The 19,289-nt window shown below is 42.1% G+C and overlaps 1 protein-coding gene across 2 annotated transcripts in view; it reads right to left on the reverse strand.

Annotated features, from left to right (window-relative positions):
* Positions 1–19,289, reverse strand: part of snx29 (sorting nexin 29) — a 354,925-nt gene that overhangs the window by 45,109 nt on the left and 290,527 nt on the right. The gene's annotated exons all lie outside the window — the stretch shown is intronic.

The following is a 19,289-nucleotide window of genomic DNA, read 5'->3' on the forward strand; positions in this document are numbered from 1 at the left end:
TGGTTATCGGAAGTAACATCTGACTGTAGGGTGGGAGGAAGACAGTGACCCACAACAGCCGACCAGCTGACTGTTAAAGGTATTCAAGATCAACAATAATTTTTAAAACTGGGTGTAACAACAAGGTCAGCACCAGCCTTTGCCATGTTTCATTGCCCTGACTGGCATGATCATATCTTTGACCTCTTTCCCACCCCAAACTATCATCCACACCCACACGTCCTGCTCCTGATAAACCCAGACCCCATCCCTTTGCTTTCCTCAAGATTGTCCTGCTCCTACTGATGCCCTTTATTCATGCCCCAGACGTTATCCTTCTCTTCCTCTTTCCCCCATGATTCCACATGAGATATCCACCCCATCCCCTCCTATCCTTATTTCTCTCCAAGTCTGCAAATGATGGAGCTAACAGATAAAGGTCCTTGGTGCAACATTCGACTGATTCCACTGAATGCACCATCTTCATCCTCGCATGACAGAACATTACTGCCAGGACGAACTGAAGAGATGCCTTGCAAAAAAAAGGCTCGATTCTCATATGCAGGATGGTTTGAGGAGCTGAAGAACTTCCAAAACTTGTACACTCGATGATTACATCAATTTTTGATTATACTTGTTTGTACGAGGTATTTGCCAATCACAGGGACTGCAATTTTCTGAATTGGTACACTGCACTCTCTTGGGACAGGAAAGTATTGTTTACTCTGTACCCTGACTCAGGACTGGACTCACTGTTTTCGCACTTTTTGAGGCTTTGCCCTTCTCACAAAAATCTGGGTCAAGACAATCACAGAAGCCAACATAATTTTACAAAACCAAAACACCCCAACCAAAGTAACACAAAAAAAATTAAAGACATGAATCAAAGCTAATGTAGCGGCCCTGTAGCAGGCCAAGTGGGCACACAGCGCGGTAATGCGAACTGTAGCCGGCACAGTTCAGTGGGCGTGCAGAACCCTAATAGGGATACTCACCTAATGGACCACACGTGAGAGATACTGAGTGCCGAGGAACGGCACGTCGAGCAGTTGAGTCTCCTGCCGCAAGGCGTGGGACACTGACGAGGCTAGATTTAAACCTGCCGGTCCCGTGGATTGGCAGCAGTCTTATAGTGACATCCCACCTTGTCCCCTGGAGCCCGGTACGTGCAGTATATAAAAGAGCCTGTAAACCCTGAATAAATCAGTCTTGAGTTGACTAATCTGGCGTGTGTTTTTTTTATTACTTCAGTAGCTCTACCGTAGTAGCCGCTACACTAATATTAATAGTCTGGCTGGTGCACTGCTGTCTGGATCTGTGGGTTGAGGTACAGCCTCAGGCAGAGGCATTAAAGTTTAACGTAAAATAAGTTAGTCAATTCTACAAAAGAAATGCCTGAAGAATTGTTCTCAAACAGAGTCTGTGCTCAGACTGAGGGCTGCGAAAGGAAAAATGCTGACACGAATTAAATGATGGAGGCTCACACAAACAAAACATTCTTTACCCTGGATCAAGGAAAGTCCACAAGCCCATGAAATGCCTCATTAAGAGGGACTTACCAGGACCAGTATGTGATCCATCTGTTAACAAAAATTTATTGACCCAAGGAGTAAACATGCAACCTCGCATGACGAGTTTCCAGCATTTCAGTGATTTGGAAACGAGCTAGGGATTATGAAGGCAATTCCACTTCTTCATTGAGTTCAAGACCTTTTAATCCTTCCTGGAGGAAACTTCATGGTAAAGAATACAAATTATTTGCTGATGTGGACGGATGCCTTTGTAAAGTCTTAAGTATATCATGGAAAAATGACAGGAAGATTGTATGATAATGCCATGACAGTATGTCACTGGGATGTCCACGTTTTCCTGTTATCAAAGGAGATGTCAGCTTGTCCAGAGAGTCCCATGTGAAAGATAAGTTCATAGAACAGTAGAGCACAGGAACTTTGTGCCAAACACAAAGTCTAAATCAATGACAAACTCTGATGCTTGCATTTGATAAATATCCCACCATTCCTTTCATATTCATGTGTCTATCTCGAAGCATCTTAAATGCTGCTATAGTATCTGCTACCACCTCTACTCCTGGCACCTACCACACTGTGTAGGGACAATTTGCCCTGCACAACTCCCTTCAACTTTCTCCCCCTCACTTTAAACACATGTCCTCCACCTTTAACCCTGAGGAAAAGATTCTGACCATTCATCCTATCAATGCCTCTCATGAGCTTTAAGGTTTATAATCCCTAGCTAGTTTCCAAATCATTGAAATGGTGGAAACTAGTCATGTTAGGTTGCATGTTTACTCCTTGGGTCATTAAATTTTTGTTAACAGATGGATCACATCAGGTCACCCATCTGCCTCCTGAACCACAGAGAAAACATCATCCAACCTCTCCCTCTCCCTCATCATCCCAAAACCAGGCAACATCCTGGTAAACTTCTTCTTGTCATGGGGCAACCAGAACAGTGCACAATTCCCAAGGTCACTTTAACTAAACTTTGATATTGCTGCAACAATGCTTCCTTACATTTAAACTCAATGCCCGCCCCTTGTATTCCCGCCCCTGTTCAATTCATTGAAGCACAAGTATCCTTGAGGAACAGGCAACTGCCCAACTATTGGTACTGATCGGTCTGAAGACTACGTACAGTCTCCCAAAGGAAGCTGAGATTGGCAAATATCAGGATGTAGGAAATTCCATTCATGTTCTGAAAACATTGCCAACTACAAGTATGGTGGCCCAGACCTAGTCGGAGTTTGGTATGACTTGGCATATCCCATTAATCCAATCTCTTCACATACAATGAAGGTTTTTTTTGCCAATAAGGTAACATGAAGTGATCTAGGCTATCCACCCAGGTTCTTGAACCCCACCTTCTTTCTAATACCCTCAGCTCCCTTCAACCTGTTTCTTTCCCTTCCCCCATCTGGTTCCATAACTCATCATCCATACACTTCGCACAATCAACTCCTCAAAAGTTTTTTTTTCATATTTTTTTTCATGCTACAATTTTTTTTTAAGAATTGATAATTGTTTAAGAATTTTTGATAGATAATGTTACTAACTTTACTAATTTTTTATATTAAGTTTGAGTTAAATATATGTTTCATCTTAACTCCGTTTGTTAAATATATGCATTTAAGTTTGATTTAAATATGTTTTTTAAGTCTGATATTTTAGTATTAATTACTTTTCTTTTTGTTAGTATTTTAATCGGTTATGTTTTTGTTTTTTGTAAGTGGGTTTTTTTCTCACATATATTATTAACTTTATTAATTCTTCACTCTTTATTTTGGGGGGAAAGGGGGGGTTGGACTAATTTGAGTTAGGTTTATTAATGTGTAATAATTATTGGGGAGGGTATGGTTTATTTAGATTACTGATATTGTATTGTAATTTTATTATTTTATTCTTCATTTTTTTAATGTAATCCTATATGTTATTCATGTTATAAAATCTTAAATAAAGTTTAAAAAAAAACTCCTCAAAATCTCCAGCTCTTTGTTGTCACCACATCACCTACCAGCCTCTATCTCTACCCGCACTTCCTCCTCTCCCGATGTGGCTCCATCTGCCCCTCATCTCCCTCCTTGCCTTGTTCTACCTTTCACCTTCGAGCTCCTGCCTTACCCTTTCCCCTCCTCTCTTTATGAGATATGTATACTGGAGAATATTCATACCAAAGGAAAGAAGGTTATATGGTTAACACAAGGAAACTAGTTAGAGTTCAGAAATGACCTTTACATTATTGCATGTAAAGCAAATCCTTTGAAATTGAAATGCATCTTGTAGCTCCTTGTAATTTAATGTCTGAATGGTTTTCTTTTCCATTCAGATCGGAATTACAGTGTGGACTAGATCGGCCAAATGGCCCACTTCTACTCCTGTATCCTACGGTAATCACTTAAATCATTTCAGCAGTTCGCTTTTTTTAATTAATTTGCATTATAACAGTGTGCATTCTGTGGAGAATAAGAAACAATAAATTACCCAGAAAATTGAAGAATTACATTGCATTGCCAGTCCTGATGATGATTAATGTTCCAGGTGACCATTGGCACACTGACCAAAGCCTTTAACAAACCCTGCCTTGAACTCATTCTGGCAAATTTCCAATACCAAAAACCTTGCTAAATTTGAACTTTATACATTTTCAACTGCATAAAATGCCACAGGACAGAAGTCTGGAATGTCCTTATGCCAATGGAAATTGTAATCGCTAACGATATATTGTGATTTGATTTTATGCAATGCTCCAATAGCCTTGGAATCACACATTTTTTAAAAAAATTCTTAACTTTATCTCTCTAATCTCTGAAAACTGGTTAAAACTATCTGGCAATACGCTGTTCACAGAAACTTGTCTATTACCAGAATCCATTCATTGGCTGTAGAAATTCTGTAGCCTTGTGAATGAATTACACATTTTCCCTCTCAACAGCCTCGAACAAGGCAATTTCTTGAAATTCAATAAACCTGAGAGACTCAGCTGCTTCTTCAGATTAACCTAACCTATCACATTTATGAACGCAGCTGTAATTTCTAAAAATACAATTACAACTGGACATCGATGATTTCGCTGCTGACGTTTCGCTCTGGCATTTTTTTTTACAGTTTATAAAGTTACTTTTGTATAGTCATTTTACTTTAGGGTACAAAGCTACCCTTCAACAAATTATGGGTCAGATAGGGATTTGAAACTTTCTCAATTATATATACTTGACCAGAAGTTGCCAATTTTGCAATGTACCTTGCCATTCTCCATAAACAATGCTGCACAAAAAAGCAAAGTGGACAATTTTATCTATTTGTGTAAGCATTTTCTGGGATGTCATTTAGAGGCTAAAGTTCAGGATGTAAGTGGGCTCACTCAAGAACCTCTAATGGCAAGTTCAGCTTTTTAAAAAACTTATATTGTCAATGTTGTGTTCATTCCGACCAAGGCCGAATCAGAGGAAATGTAGAAGGGAGGCAAATTGATTACCATTTATTCTCTCCTGTCCATAAATTTCTATTACTGTTAAAGCCAGTGGTTTAAAAATGGATTTAATAATAACATTTCATTACTGTAACTGCTCGTTAATTTCACCTAAATAATTTATGGCAATAGATCACTATTTCAAAAAGATGAAAGGGATACAATTTGTTCATGTTGCTCTGGATGGGAGTTGGTGGACCAATTTATGGATGAAATCCATCCTGCCAATTTGTGAGATTGGCCACTCTCCTTTGGACCCCACATTAATCAGGAATGACAAATTCCTTACCCTAGCTGACACAAGTAAGCCAGTTACAGGTTTAGCAACTATCTGCGTTATTTCCTGATGTTGGGTACCAATTCATTGAACTTACTGTATTCAGTTTCAGAGTTTGCCTTGGTGAGAATTAAATTTATGATGCTAATATTATCAAATTCATTACCATGAAGATTGCTGAACCGTACGTGAAATATCAAATGCGATGGATTTTAATTTCTTGCACAACAGGCATTCCTGTGATAAAGATGTTTTAGAGTGCACCAATTCTGAAAAAGCTTTTCCTATTACTGTTCTACTTGTACAGATTTATAAAAATGCAATCATTCGGTTCCTATGGGTCTCGAGCAAGTGTTACAATTTATTTATTTTATGTGGCACATTGATACTCATATTGCTTCAATTCATTCTTGTCACAGAATTAAAACTCAACATGAATTTTAAATGGCCATTTATAAACATTACTTAGAAGTTAGATCAAGACAGAAAACGCTGCAGGAATACCAGACATGGAAGGATACCCAACGGGTGGTAGAAGTTCTACTTTCCCCCATTTTCTGTAGTCTTGTGGCTTTGATTTTTCAAGTATACATCAAAGGGCATTAAATGTGATAAAGGTTTCAGCCCCTATCACCCTTTGGTACAGTGTGTCTCCAGCCCCTGCCAACATCTGGCTGATATTATTATCCCAAATATTCTTCAACTTCCCCACTGCAGTAAAACCCCTAGTATCCAGCACCTATGGGCATTGGTAGATGCTGGATAAGTGAATTTCCTGATTGCTTGAGACGGCAAGGCTCGCTAATTTTAAACTTCCGTATTTTATATCTATGTATTTCTGCGATTTTTTTTTACTGGTTCCTTGATGCTGCTGTATGTTTGAATTCTGAATAACTAGGGTTTTACTGTACCATCCGTAAACTTGGCCACGAAACCATCAGTTCCATCATCGAAATTATTTACCTACAGATTGAAAAGTAGCAGGCCCAACACTGACCGGCCTCCTGCAGAAACCACCAGTCACTGGCAGCCAGCTAGAAAAAGCCCAACTTTATTCCCACTCTTGGCCTTCTACCAGTCAACCAATCCTCTATCCATGCTGGTACCTTTCCTCTGAGATCCTGGGCTCCTATATTGTTCAGCACATTGTCAAAAGCTGTCTGAAAATCCAAGTGAACAACATCCACTGACTCTCCTTTCTCTGCTCTGCTCATTACCAGTACCTCTCAAAAAACTCCAAGGGGTTTGTCAGGCAAGATCTCCCCTGAAGGAAACCATTCTGATTTTGACCTATTTTGTCTTGTGTTTACAAATGCTCTGAAACCTAATCCTTATTAATCTTGCCTAGCATTAAAGTTAGACTAACTGGCCTATAATTTCCTGTCTTTTGCCTCTCCCCTTCAGAAAGAATGGAGTAACATTTGCAATTTTCCAATCCACTGGAACTATTCTCAACTCTAGTGATACCTGAAAGACAAATTCAAAGTTAAAAATTCCAATGGAGATTTATGGCCAAAGTACATACATGACCACATTGACCACCGCCAGTGGGCTGATATCGCCTCAAACCGTGCATCTTGGTGCCTCACAGTTCGGCAGGCAGCAACCTCCTTTGAAGAAGACCGCAGAGCCCACCTCACTGACAAAAGACAAAGGAGGAAAAACCCAACACCCAACCCCAACCAACCAATTTTCTCTTGCAACCGCTGCAACCGTGTCTGCCTGTCCCGCATCGGACTTGTCAGCCACAAACGAGCCTCCAGCTGATGTGGACATTACCCCTCCATAAATCTTCGTCCGCGAAGCCAAGCCAAAGAAAAGAAGATGACATACATGACATCCAGGGGTGCAGTATTGCCAGAGCTCAGGGTGCCCCCCTCCCTCCAAACCCCCAGCATTCGCTGCCAATTATACAACACCAAATACAACATGGCAGGCACCAAGGCTAAATCTCTCACGAGACCTCCTTGTCGCCATTTTTGGTGAGCTCCAGCGCCTAAAAAATTAGCATGGCACCCCTGATGGCATCACATATAACCCTAAGATTCTTTTTCCTGCAGGCCAGGCAGAATTTCTACTTATCAGTAGTACAAAAAAAAACTATACTCATGAAAAGACTTGTATACAAAAGAGAGAAAAGTAAACAAAGAAAGAAATATGAACAAACTGACTGTGCAATACAGAAAATAAATATTCAATAACGTGCGAAGTAAGAGTCCATAAATGAGTCTTAATTGAGTTTGTTGTTGAGGAGTCTGATGGTGGAGGGGCAGTAATTGTTCCTGAACTTAATGGTGCGATTCTTGAGGCACCTATACAGTACAACTCTGATTATCCAAAATCGGATTCTCCAAAATCCTAATTTTTCCCCCCCAAAAAATTCAGATAAATGAGGATATCCCAAAAAAATCAGAAATCGTCATTTATCCAAAATTCTTTTGGAGCCAAACTGACCTCAGAAGTTGAAAAAAAATTCACCTGACATGAAATTAGAATGATTGTCCTCGTTTGAGGTAACTCACTACTTTCTCTTTCCATTTCTTCTTTACCTTCCCCTATTGACTTTTCTCTCCAAATCTCCCTTTCAAACTGCTTGCCACTGTCTCCCAGCAAGTGGTTAGAAGAATCCCTTGTCCCGGCTTCATCAAGGAGAGTGGCCTCCAGGCAGGAGCGGGACGTCAGGCTCCCAACAGGAGCAGGACCTCAGTGGGGAGGTGTCGCTGATCGGCAGTGGCCAGCATTTTTTTTGGTGAGAATTAAACATTATTTTAATGCTTGAAAAGCCTTCCCTTGTTGTTTGTTGTTTAAACACGGTTACCATTATCCAACATAGGTCCAGTCCCGACCATTTTGGATAATTGGTGTTGTACTGTACCTCTTTCATAATGGCAGCAGCCAGGACAGAGCACGTCCTGAGTGGTGTGGCTCCTTGATGATTGTTGCTGTTCTTCAACGGCAACGTTCCATTTAAATTTTGTCGATGGCGGGGAGAATTAACTACTAATAATGACTAATGTGCTCACAATCTCTTCAGCTACCTCTTTTAGAACCCTGGGATGTGGTCCATACGGTCAGGTTCCCAAGCAGCTTCTTAGTGACTGGACTCATTTAGTGTGTTTTCTGCTCACCCAGTTTTATTTCCCACATTTCCCCTGAAACTATACTATTTGCTTTTGGTGCCGTCACTCGGTTGACCTTGTGCCTCGAACGCCATTGCTCCTTTCATCTTCCTAGCCTCAGGATAGCTCCAGAGTTTTCCTGCTGACGTCTGCCACATTGCTGTGGATTACTAGATTTGAGAGGGAAGCTCAGTTAAGCAGATTATCTTTATGGTTTCATTTGGATAGCACAGTTAGCATTAGTTGTTGGCACAACTCTATTGCAGTGCCAGCAAAGCAAATTCGAATCTGGAACTGTCTGTTCGTATGTCCTCCCTGTGACCATGTGTGTTTTCTCATGCTGCTCTGGTTTCCTCCCTTTAAGTTAAATGTACATTTTAAATTTAAATTCTAATGCAGCTCTAAAGCAACATCCCCTCCACTGAGTCTGCTTATACCTCCCGCTATCACAGGAATCCTGCTAACATATTAAAGGACTCAACCCAAGCACACTCTCTTCTCCCTTTTCTTCAGCCAGAAGATACATAGACCTCCAGATTCAAACGCAGTTTCCTTTCTGCTGTTACCAGACTCACACTGGCAAGGAATTATGCCACTTCACCCTTTTCTTAAAAAAACTGTACTTTCCTTCCAGCACCTGGTAGTGCTGTCAGCTCTGCCATTGGTGTGGACCTGGGAGAGTGGAGTGAACAGTGCTGCTCCGAAGGATTCAAATGCCCGGTCCTAATGCCAGAGTTCTATACAGGGGTTGAAGACACCGCAGGAGCAGTGGTCGGGCGCAGTGCAGCAGAAACACGAAGGACTCCCTCTGTTGAGAAGGAAAAACAGAGGAGACGGCTCTTGGGGACGGTGACAGCGGGCCAGCGAGGGGCTCAGCGGCTGTCCTCGTGGCTTGGCTTCGAGAATGAAGGGGGCTGTCTACATCTGCTGCAGACTAGCTGGCAAATGTCGAGGCCGGCGCGGGACAGACATGCCCCGGCCCCAGCAGCTGCGAGGGAAGTTCTGTTCTGAATTGGATGCTCCACTTCCTTTTGTCCTCAAGGCCAGCCCTACGTGCATTCTTGATGGAGGAGACAGACTGGTGAATGATGTGTCGCCAGGCCATGCGATCGGAGGCTAGAGGAGACCACTGGCAATGGTCAATGTGACAGGCACCAAAGAATTTCTTCAGAGAGTCCTTATACCTCTTTTTCAGAGCCCCTCTATCATGGTGGTCAGTGGAGAGTTCACCATACAGCACAGTCTTGGGCCAGGCGATGATCCTCTATCCTAGAGACGTGCCCTGCCCAGCATAGCTGCGTCTTCAATAGCATGGTGTCGATGCTGGTAATCTCCAACTGTTCAAGGACTTCAATGTTGGTGATGAGGTCACTCCAATGGACATTGAGGATGGTGCAGAGGCTGCGCTGGTAGAAGCGCTCAAGGAGTTGTAGGTGATGACAGTAGGTGACCCGCGACTCAGAGCCATACAAGATGGTGGTCAGAACAATGGCTTTGTACAGCCTGCAGAATGAGCTGTTTGCCCTTGCCAGTCTGTTGTCAGCAGTGGTCACAGGGGATGAAGACTTTGTGGGAGCAGAGGACCGGCGCAGCGCACCGGAAACAGGAAGGGCTCCCCCGTTGAGAAGGAGAAGCAGAGGAGACAACCCTCGAGGATGTTGACAGCGGGCCAGCTAGGGCCTCAGTGGCTATTACATTACATTTAATATATGTAGAGTACATTTTTAATATATTATTACACAACAATAAGAGAAACCTTTAAATTGTTGTGCCTTGATTATTCATTTTCTTATTTGTTATTATTGAATTATCTGCTGTGTGGGTTGACTTGTCTGAAGTGCGCAAAAAACAAAGCTTGATACAGTCTCAGTACATCGGACAATAAAACGATTCAATTCAATCAATTCATCAATCATTAATTCAACTTAAGTAACTGCCACATAAGCAATTCCTGCCAAATGATCCTTGTAAGAATCATCTATTTAGAATCAAAAGTGAGTCCTTGCAATGAAAATTTTTTTTACAAAAAACATTTTCTGTTATTGGACTAAATTGGCTTTCATTTAACTACATATGTGAGCATGCACACACATGTTGATCTGTCTGTATAAAAGCATAAGCAGAACACTGCATCAATTTTAAAGTCACTCTTGATAAATACATTCTAATAGATTGTCTTCGTCCTCCAAGTCAAGTTTACTGACATCTGATTGTACAAATACAACCCGACGAAACAACGCTCTCCAGTCCTCAGTAGATACATGACCAGACACAACGCATACAATACGTATGCAGGACATGTATTCATCGATACAAATAATTAAATATATTGTTTCATGAATATATGACAGTCTCAGATTGTTAGTGTGAGTAGTTCCTTTGGTCGCTCAGCATTCTCAATACCTGTGGGAAGAAGCTGTTCCTCAGCCTGGTGGTGCTGGCTCTGATAACCCTGCATCTCTTTCCCAAAGGGAGTGACCTGTGCGCAGGGTAGAAGGGGTCCACAATAATTTTGCGCGCCCTCGTCAGAAAACGATCCCAGTGGATCACGTCGATGGGAGGGGGTAGGGGACAAGAACCACTTGGTTATCAACAGTTGTGAAATCGTAGTGGCTCATGGGAAAATCTGATCATATACTTAACATATCTACAAAAGGGTGGCAAGGTTTGCGTAGTGGTTAGCGCAATGCTGTTACAGCACCAGCGATTGGGACCTGGGTTCGAATCCCGCGGTGTCTTTAAGGAGTTTGTACTTTCTCCTCGTGTCTGCATGGAGGCTCCAGTTTCCTCCCACTGTTCAAAATATACTGTGGCTTGCAGGCTAATCAGGTATAATTGGCAAGAATGGGCTTGTGGGCCGAAATGGCCTGTTACTGTCTAAATTTAACAAGGATAGACATATTCATATTCCATAACATTCCTACACATAGACATATTCCATAAATCACAAACCATTTATTTCCTGCTGTAATATCTATATCTTTACATTGACAGGGTCTAATCGATAAAAACACATGGATGAGATCATTCAAGATGAAATGCCATTTTGGGTGAAGGTTATAATTTTTGCCTTGGGTGTGGGAAATGAAATTAAGAGCTCAAGGCCTGGAAATTCCCTCCGTTTTTTTTTGGCACTGAATTAGCATGGTCCTCTTAACCATGTGGAAGTTGCATAAAGAGGGAGAACGTGATGGTTCAAGCAAAAACATCATCAAGTGGATAAAGTGATAAAGGTGTATGGTACTAAAAAACACCGAAACGCTGGAGGAACTCAGCAGGAATGCTTGACTTCATTGGGTGGGCCTTTGAGTGTGAAAGCAAGCAAATCATTATTCAGCTGTATAAATTTGGTTAGGTCACACTTGGAGTGCCGCCTGCTATTCTGGTCATCCCATTAACAGGAGGGTGCCAAGTCTTTGGATAAAGCACCGAAGAGATTGACATAGATGCTGCCTGAACGAGAAGGTGTGAACTGTGGGGAGGCTGAAGGGAGAGCCGAAAGAAGCTTATACAATCATGAGAGGGACTGAGATGTAAACAGACAGAATCAAAGTGAAAATGTTACATAGTAGAGGATATGTCTTTAAGGTGAGGCAGATGTGTGGGGCAAAAAGGCTGTGAGAAGCACAGTATATACAATAGTGGCATTTAAAAGGCTTATGGACAGAAGCACAAATATGGAAGAGATGGAGGGCTAGCAAGAGCAAAGTTTCCATTTAAATGGGGCATCGTGTTCGGCACTGACACCTGGGACCACGGGCCTGTTCCTGTGCTGACCTGTTTTAAGTTCCAGAAATACACACTGGACATTGCATGGATTTACTTGGTGCAAAATTTTCTGACAACATTTCCTCTACAGTTTTCTAAAGACCGTTGTAGATTTGCACAATTTCATTAAGTCATAAATCAAGAATTCTACACTCATACTTTGCGTTAATTCCAGGCTTAATATTATTTGTTATCCAGCTGCTTCTCAATATAAAAGATCTTCAATTTTATGTCTGGAATGTAGCCAAAACTACATTCTGCTGACCCACTGTTAGCTGAATGAAAAATTAAAGCTCAGAAATATTCCTCTGGTTACTAAGACAGTTAATATTTACTGCATTCTAAACATCATTTCCCTCTCATGATTGTATAAGCTTCTTTCGGCTCTCCCTTCAGCCTCCCCACAGTTCACACCTTCTCATTCAGGCAGATGATGCCACAGACTGCACTCAAAGTTCTTCTAATGAATGACCAAAAGATGAAGCATAAATGCTGGAAGCCTGTTCGTTACCTGTGGAGATTCCAGTGCCATTAACAGGTCGACTAGGAATGATTTTGCTCAGCGAGGAACTGCTGTATTACCGAGACATTTATTTTCAGATTTGATTCCCAAGTTGCAGAAGGTTGAGATGAAGAGGTGATAACCTCAGTGCAATTAATGGAATGCATCCGACAATAATGAAAGAAATGGCGGGCATTTCTTGTGGTAATTTACCAAAATTCTCTGGATTCTGGGCAAGCCCCAGAGAATTTGAAGACAGCAAATTTCATGCCAATATTTGAAAAAGGTTGCAGGAAAAAGGAAGGTAACTGTAGGCCAGTAAGCTTGACTTCGGTTGACGGGAAAATGTTTGAAGCTATTATTAAGGAAGCAATAACAAGACATAAGGGCTGCATAGTTAGTGCAACGCTATTACAGTGCCAGCGGCTCAAGTTCCAATCCGGCACTGTCTGAAGGGAGTTTGTATGTTCTCCCCGAGTCTGCACGGGTTTCCTCCCACCTTTCAAAATGTAAGAGGGTTGTAGGCTAATTAGAGTACTTGGGCGGCACAGGCTTGTGGGCCGGAAAGGCCTGTTACCATGCTGTTTGACTGAAACAAACATGAATAGGAATTGTTCCATAGGGTACATGCATTGGGGATTCAAAAAGGGTGGATCGTGTTTCACAAATTTACTGGATTTTGTTGAGTGCAGTAGATAGAGGGGAACAGGTGGATTTGCCATACTTGGATTCCAAGAATGCATTCAAGAAGGTACCACATAAAAGACTTATTCAGAAGAAAAGGCTGCATGGAATTGAGGTTAATTTATTAACACAGGTTGAGGATTACTTAACTAATAGAAGTCGGAGAGCTGGTGGGTCCTTCTCTGGTGGGTAATCAGTGGTGAGCAGAATGTCACAGGGATCATAATATACTTTCATAATTTGGAAGAAGGAACCAGGTGTAGCATATCTATCATATATACTCGTGTAATAGTTGAGTTTCTGGGACCTATTTTTCAGGTCAAACTTGGGTGGGGAGGATATTACTTTTAACCATGGTAAGTACCTGCGTCATTCAAGGCCTCAGGAGCTTGGATGGCCGGGACCGAGTGGTAAGTCCGCACTTGGGCCATCAGGAGCACCCATGGGCAGGCAGTTGGGCTTCCAGGAACTCTGGCGGGTGGGTGGCCAGGGTGAGGGTTCAAGGTCAGGAGCTCGGATGAACGGGCGGCAGGGGTGTTGGGAGCTTGGATGGGCTAGTGGTTAGGTCATCGGGAGCTCCGGTATATAGGCAGTCAGGGGTTGGGTTTGTGGTCGGGGCATTGGGAGCTCGGATGGATAGGTGGTCATAGCCAAAATAGGGGGATTGACTTTTACACAGGTCACAAGGGAAACATGCAATTTTTGGGTCAAAAGGGGGTGGGGGTGTCCACTATTACACAATTTCTATTCTCTCTTTGGCTTGGCTTCGCGGACGAAGATTTATGGAGGGGGTAAATGTCCACGTCAGCTGCAGGCTGTTATTATTATTACACGAGTATACATAGTACATTCAATAATTTGAGTGGAAAAGCAAATTGTGCAAAGGATTTGAACATTGCAGATAGATATAAGTTATTAAACAAATAGGCAGGGTTTGGCATGTACTCATGTTGATAAATACAACGACATCCACTTTGGAGGGAAAATAGTAAATTAGATTATTATTTAAATGGTGAAATATTGCAGCATGTTGTGCAGAAGGACTTGGGAATGCTTGGCATGAATCACAAAATCTTGGTTTGCAGGTGTAACAAGTAATCAAGAAGGCAAATTAATGTTGGCCTTCATTGCGAGAGGGATTGAATTTAAGGGCAGGGAGCTTCTGCTGCGATTCAACAGGATACTGCTGAGGCTGCACCTGGAGTATTTTGTGCAATTCTGGTCTCCTTACTTAAGAAAAGATATTCTGGCTTTGGTGGCAGTGCAGGGAAGGTTCACCAGGTTGATTCTGAAAATAAAAGAGTGAGCCTATGAGGAGAGTTTGAGTTGCCTGGGACTATATTCGCTGCCGTTCAGAAGAATGAGATGGAAGCATATAGAAACATATAAAATCATGAAAAGAATAGATAAAATAGCAGTGGTGTGGTGATATAGTTGTATATAGTTATTGTTGGGTACTGTATATATGGAGCTGGTCCGCCCATTGATGACTCATACCCTATGACTCCTCTCCTGTGGTCCTGGGGCTTAAAGGTCAAGCCACCTCTCCCTTTCCTCCATTCCTATACCTGGATCCGGGCCAGCAAGGTTCTTCTGTATATTAAAGCCTATCGTTCCCTCAGCCTAGTCTTGGTTGTTACTGGTAGTGCACTACAAGTGGGAATGTTGTTTCCACTGGTAGGTGAGACTAAAATGGGGGAACATTGCTTCAAGAATCGGTGGAGTAAATTTAGGATGGAAAAGAGGAGAAACTACTTTTCCCAGAGAGTGGTGAATCTGAAATTCTCAAGGAAGTAGTAGGCCTGTCTCATAAAATGCATTTAAGGCACAGATGAGAATGAAGGGTTATGTCGAAATAACAGGTAAATGTGAGCGAGTCCACAGCTAGATCAGTCATGAACAGACATGATGGGCCAGATGGCTCTCCCTTGCTCCAACTTCTGCCCTTATGAAAATTTTCTTGAAAAGTGAGTCCTTTCAAAGAATTACATTGCAAAACTATTTTGAGTTATTAGCCTCCATTGGCTTTCACGTGCATATATTCATGATCAAAAGATATAGGAGCAGAAGTAGGCCCATTGACCCATCAGCTCTGCTCCACCATTCTAATCATGAGCTGATCCATCCTCCCGCTCAGCCCAGCTTTCTCACCGTAAAACTTTGACTAATCAAATACCTGTTAATCTCTGCCTTAAATACACCTAATGACCTCACTTCCACAGCTGCCTGTGGCAACAATTTCCACAGTCTCATGACTCTCTCTGACTAAAACAAAATGTCCGCATCTCTGTTTTAAATTGACGTCCTTTTATCCTTTAGTTATGCCCTCTTGTCCAAGTATTCCCCACCATCCTACCCTGGAAAACAACCTTGCCACATCTAATCTGTCCAGGCCTTTCAGTATTCAAAATGTCTCTAGGAGGTCCCCCCCCCCCCATACTTCTGTACTCCAACGAGTACAGTCTAAGAGCTGACAAACATTCCTCATATGCTAGCCCTTTCATTCTAGTAAATCTTCTGTGAACCTTTTCCAATGCCAGCATGTTCTTTCCAAATAAGGCCCAAAGCAGAAAGACTTCTACTTAGCACTCACAGACTATCTATCCATCATGACTTGGAGTGAAGTAAATCCAGAATTACAATTTTGGAGTACATTATCGAGCCAATTGTTCATTCACATCTTCCATGAACTGTTAAAAGGGGCGTCCCAATTGGTCTCATTTCCTCACCTTCCCTTTGCCATAAACAGCTTGTCATCCCTCTCTGCAGTGTTTATGCAATTAAGTACAGAGCATTAACTGTGCTGATGATGTATATCTGTTTCATCTGATGTTTAACTCAATTGTAACAAGAAAGCAGACCCATGGGATTGAATTAAAACAACACTACATGCTCTTCAGAAGATACACAAGTTGATACATCAAAGATGTTGCTGTGTGGAAAACAAAATGCAATCCCACACTACCTATTACCTGGAATAATTTCTGCCCCGTGTATCAGCAAGGCTTTAATTTTTCATTTAATGGGACATTATTTTGTCCCACTTTGACTTTGTGTTGTAGTTGCACATGATATTCCATTCATTTAGATTGCTAAAGAGAAAATTGTTGATGTTCCCCGCCACAGCAATGGGGAGATTACAACAGTCACTCCATCAGCAGCATGTAAAATACAGCTTCCGATTAGGAAATCAAACCCAACCTCTTTCTGACTCCATTTGGCCTTCAAAATTACGATAATCTCTTTCAAGATTCAATAATTGGTAGAAAAATATTGAATTGAAATGAAAATAAATAATCTTTGTGCAAACTTGCCCACCTACAATTCAGTGGAACATAGCCAAACTTGCAAAAATTTTCCACTTACACAACTTTGGAATTGTTCCTTAACAAGGACATACTCCATGGACTGATTAGGTTACACGTGGATAGAATGGAGTCCACAGAATTGCATTTTTCAGCTGATGTTTGAGGCTCCTCCATCACAATCCTGGGTGTGATCTGTTCCCTAAGAAGGACAGACACACTGGAGCGATATGCAAGACCTCAGGAGCCCCTAACATTAACCTGGCGATACAACGTGGAGCTCGACCGTGTGGCCAAACACACTTCCAAATCCATCTGTAAATTCACAAATGATATGACCATTGTGAGCAGGATCTTCAACAATGATTCACAGAGAGAGAGGTGGGGGGGGTGGACGTGGCTTGGTGCCAGGACAACAATTTCTACCTCAATGTCAACAAGACCAAAGAGTTGGTTATGGACATCTAAAGGAGGGTTGGACCTCACTTCCTAATCTGCAACACTCGTGCTATGTGAAGGGTGCACAGCTTTAAGTACCTGGAGATAAACATCTCCAATGACCTGGAGTTAAACAAGAAAATCTGGGTCAAGTGCAGTACACAAAAGTGGTGGAGAAGCTCAGCAGATCAAGAGGAATCCATAGGAAGTCAAAGTTAACTAATATTTTGTGCTTGGGCCCTTCATAAGGTAGAATGCTCTGATCAATGCAATGGACAAGAAAATTTGGCAAGTCAACAGCATCCCTGAACAACTTCTGCAGGTGTATTATTGAAAGCATCCTGTTAGGGTGCCAAGTATAGGAACTGCTCAGCCCAAGGCGCATGAAACAAAAGAGGATTGAGAATATGACTCAGGCCACCACACATAGGCCCATCCCCTCCATTGACTCCATATATAATTCCCTCTGCCTTGGACAAACAGCTAATGTACCACATACCTCATCCCATCCCAACCACCATCTCTACCCCTTTCCAGTCAGGAAGAAGATTTACGAGTGTAAGACCATGGCACCACCAGATTCAAGGAGAGTTTCTTTCTTGCCGTTATCAGTCTACTGAATGAATCCAAAATAATAAAATTACATTGCCTTTAGTCTGTATCAACAGATATCGCTCTCTCTCTCAACTCTGTACTTTGATACCTATGTACTATTTTACTTGTTGCACTCCTTGTGGGATGTCTACTTGTCTCCTTGCAAAACAACCTCTATCACTGCATCGGAGAAACGGGGCACAGATTTGAAGATCACTTTGCTGAGCACCCTTTGCTCCATCCGCCTCAGTGACAAAGACGTCCCAGCAGCCAACCATTTCAATTCTGTGTCACACTCCCATACTCACATGTCTGCCCTTGGCCTTGTATACTATCCCACCAGGACCACTTGCAAATTGGAGGAACAACACCTGATTTTCTGTCTGGGCACTCTCCACCCAGATGGCATTAACATCAACTATTCATTTTCTGCTAACCTGCTCTCCTTCCTCCCTCCTTCCCTCCTCTTTTCCAATTCTTTTCCCTTCCTCCCCCTCCCCTCACCTAGCCATCCCTCCTCCCCTTGATCGCAGCTGTCCCCTCCCTCCCTTCTCCACCTAACACCTCCTTTGTGACCACACCCCCCCCCCCCCCCACATTGCTCTTTTGCTCGAAAGCCTGCCGACATATTTCCATACCTTGATGAAGGGCTCAAGCCTGAAACGTCGGGTATGTATTTTTACCTTTGCTCTATAAAGGACACTTTTTAACCTGCAGAGTTTATCCAGCATTGTGTTTTCACTGCATCTTATAACTGTGAGAATACATTTTGAACATGGCCTAAGAAATCACCCTTCTCCCATATGAATGGATGCTCCTTGATATTTGGAAGTACTAATAAAAGCAAGGAAGCAGAAGTTGAGATTCATTATCAAGTGGCTTTTTAACTTCATCTCTGATCTGGTCAAGTCCTGAAGAACAAAGCTACTCAAAGTGGCAAGTGGAAAGAAAAACGAAGGATAACTGACTTGACTGCATCTTCATCAACCTATGGGTGGTAAATGGAGCCATCCATCGCAGATGGCAGTGAAGGAGAAGTTAAATAGTTGCTGGCCATTTTGACCTATATGATCTGGGACCATCACACTTTTCTGGGTTGTGTGTCTGCTTTGCTGAATGTTAAGCTACATTGTGCTAGTGAAATTCTAAACTTCTCTCAACAAGCTGGTTACATTATGATTCACTAACTGCAATTCAGTGAGAAGAATGACAGAGCATGCCAGGAATAACAACTGGCACACTGGAAACATGAATGATATACAACAAAGGCAGGATGCAGGATAGAAAGCAAAATGATCCTACAATAAATGCATCAGATCAAAGATTTGCAGTCTTGCATCAACTAATTGTGAATGCAAGTGGGGTTTCCAAAAACACCCCCTTCCTCAATTGTGGCAGTGAGTACCAAAGATGAGGCTGAACCAAATGCTGTCAAAAATGCCGCTATTGACTGTGGTGAATTCCCTAAAGCTTTCCCACCATCCCCAATTCAGGAATACGTTCCACTTGCCAGAATGAGGGCAGATTGAACATCATTCAAAAAACACCATCAAAGACAAAAAAGCAATGCTGGAGAGACTCTGCAGATCAAACAGCAAAGAAATGTAGCAAAGAAATCGCCTGAAATGTTGGTTAGG

The sequence above is a fragment of the Narcine bancroftii genome, chromosome 12, assembly GCF_036971445.1.
Source record: "Narcine bancroftii isolate sNarBan1 chromosome 12, sNarBan1.hap1, whole genome shotgun sequence".
NCBI classification, from domain to species: domain Eukaryota; kingdom Metazoa; phylum Chordata; class Chondrichthyes; order Torpediniformes; family Narcinidae; genus Narcine; species Narcine bancroftii.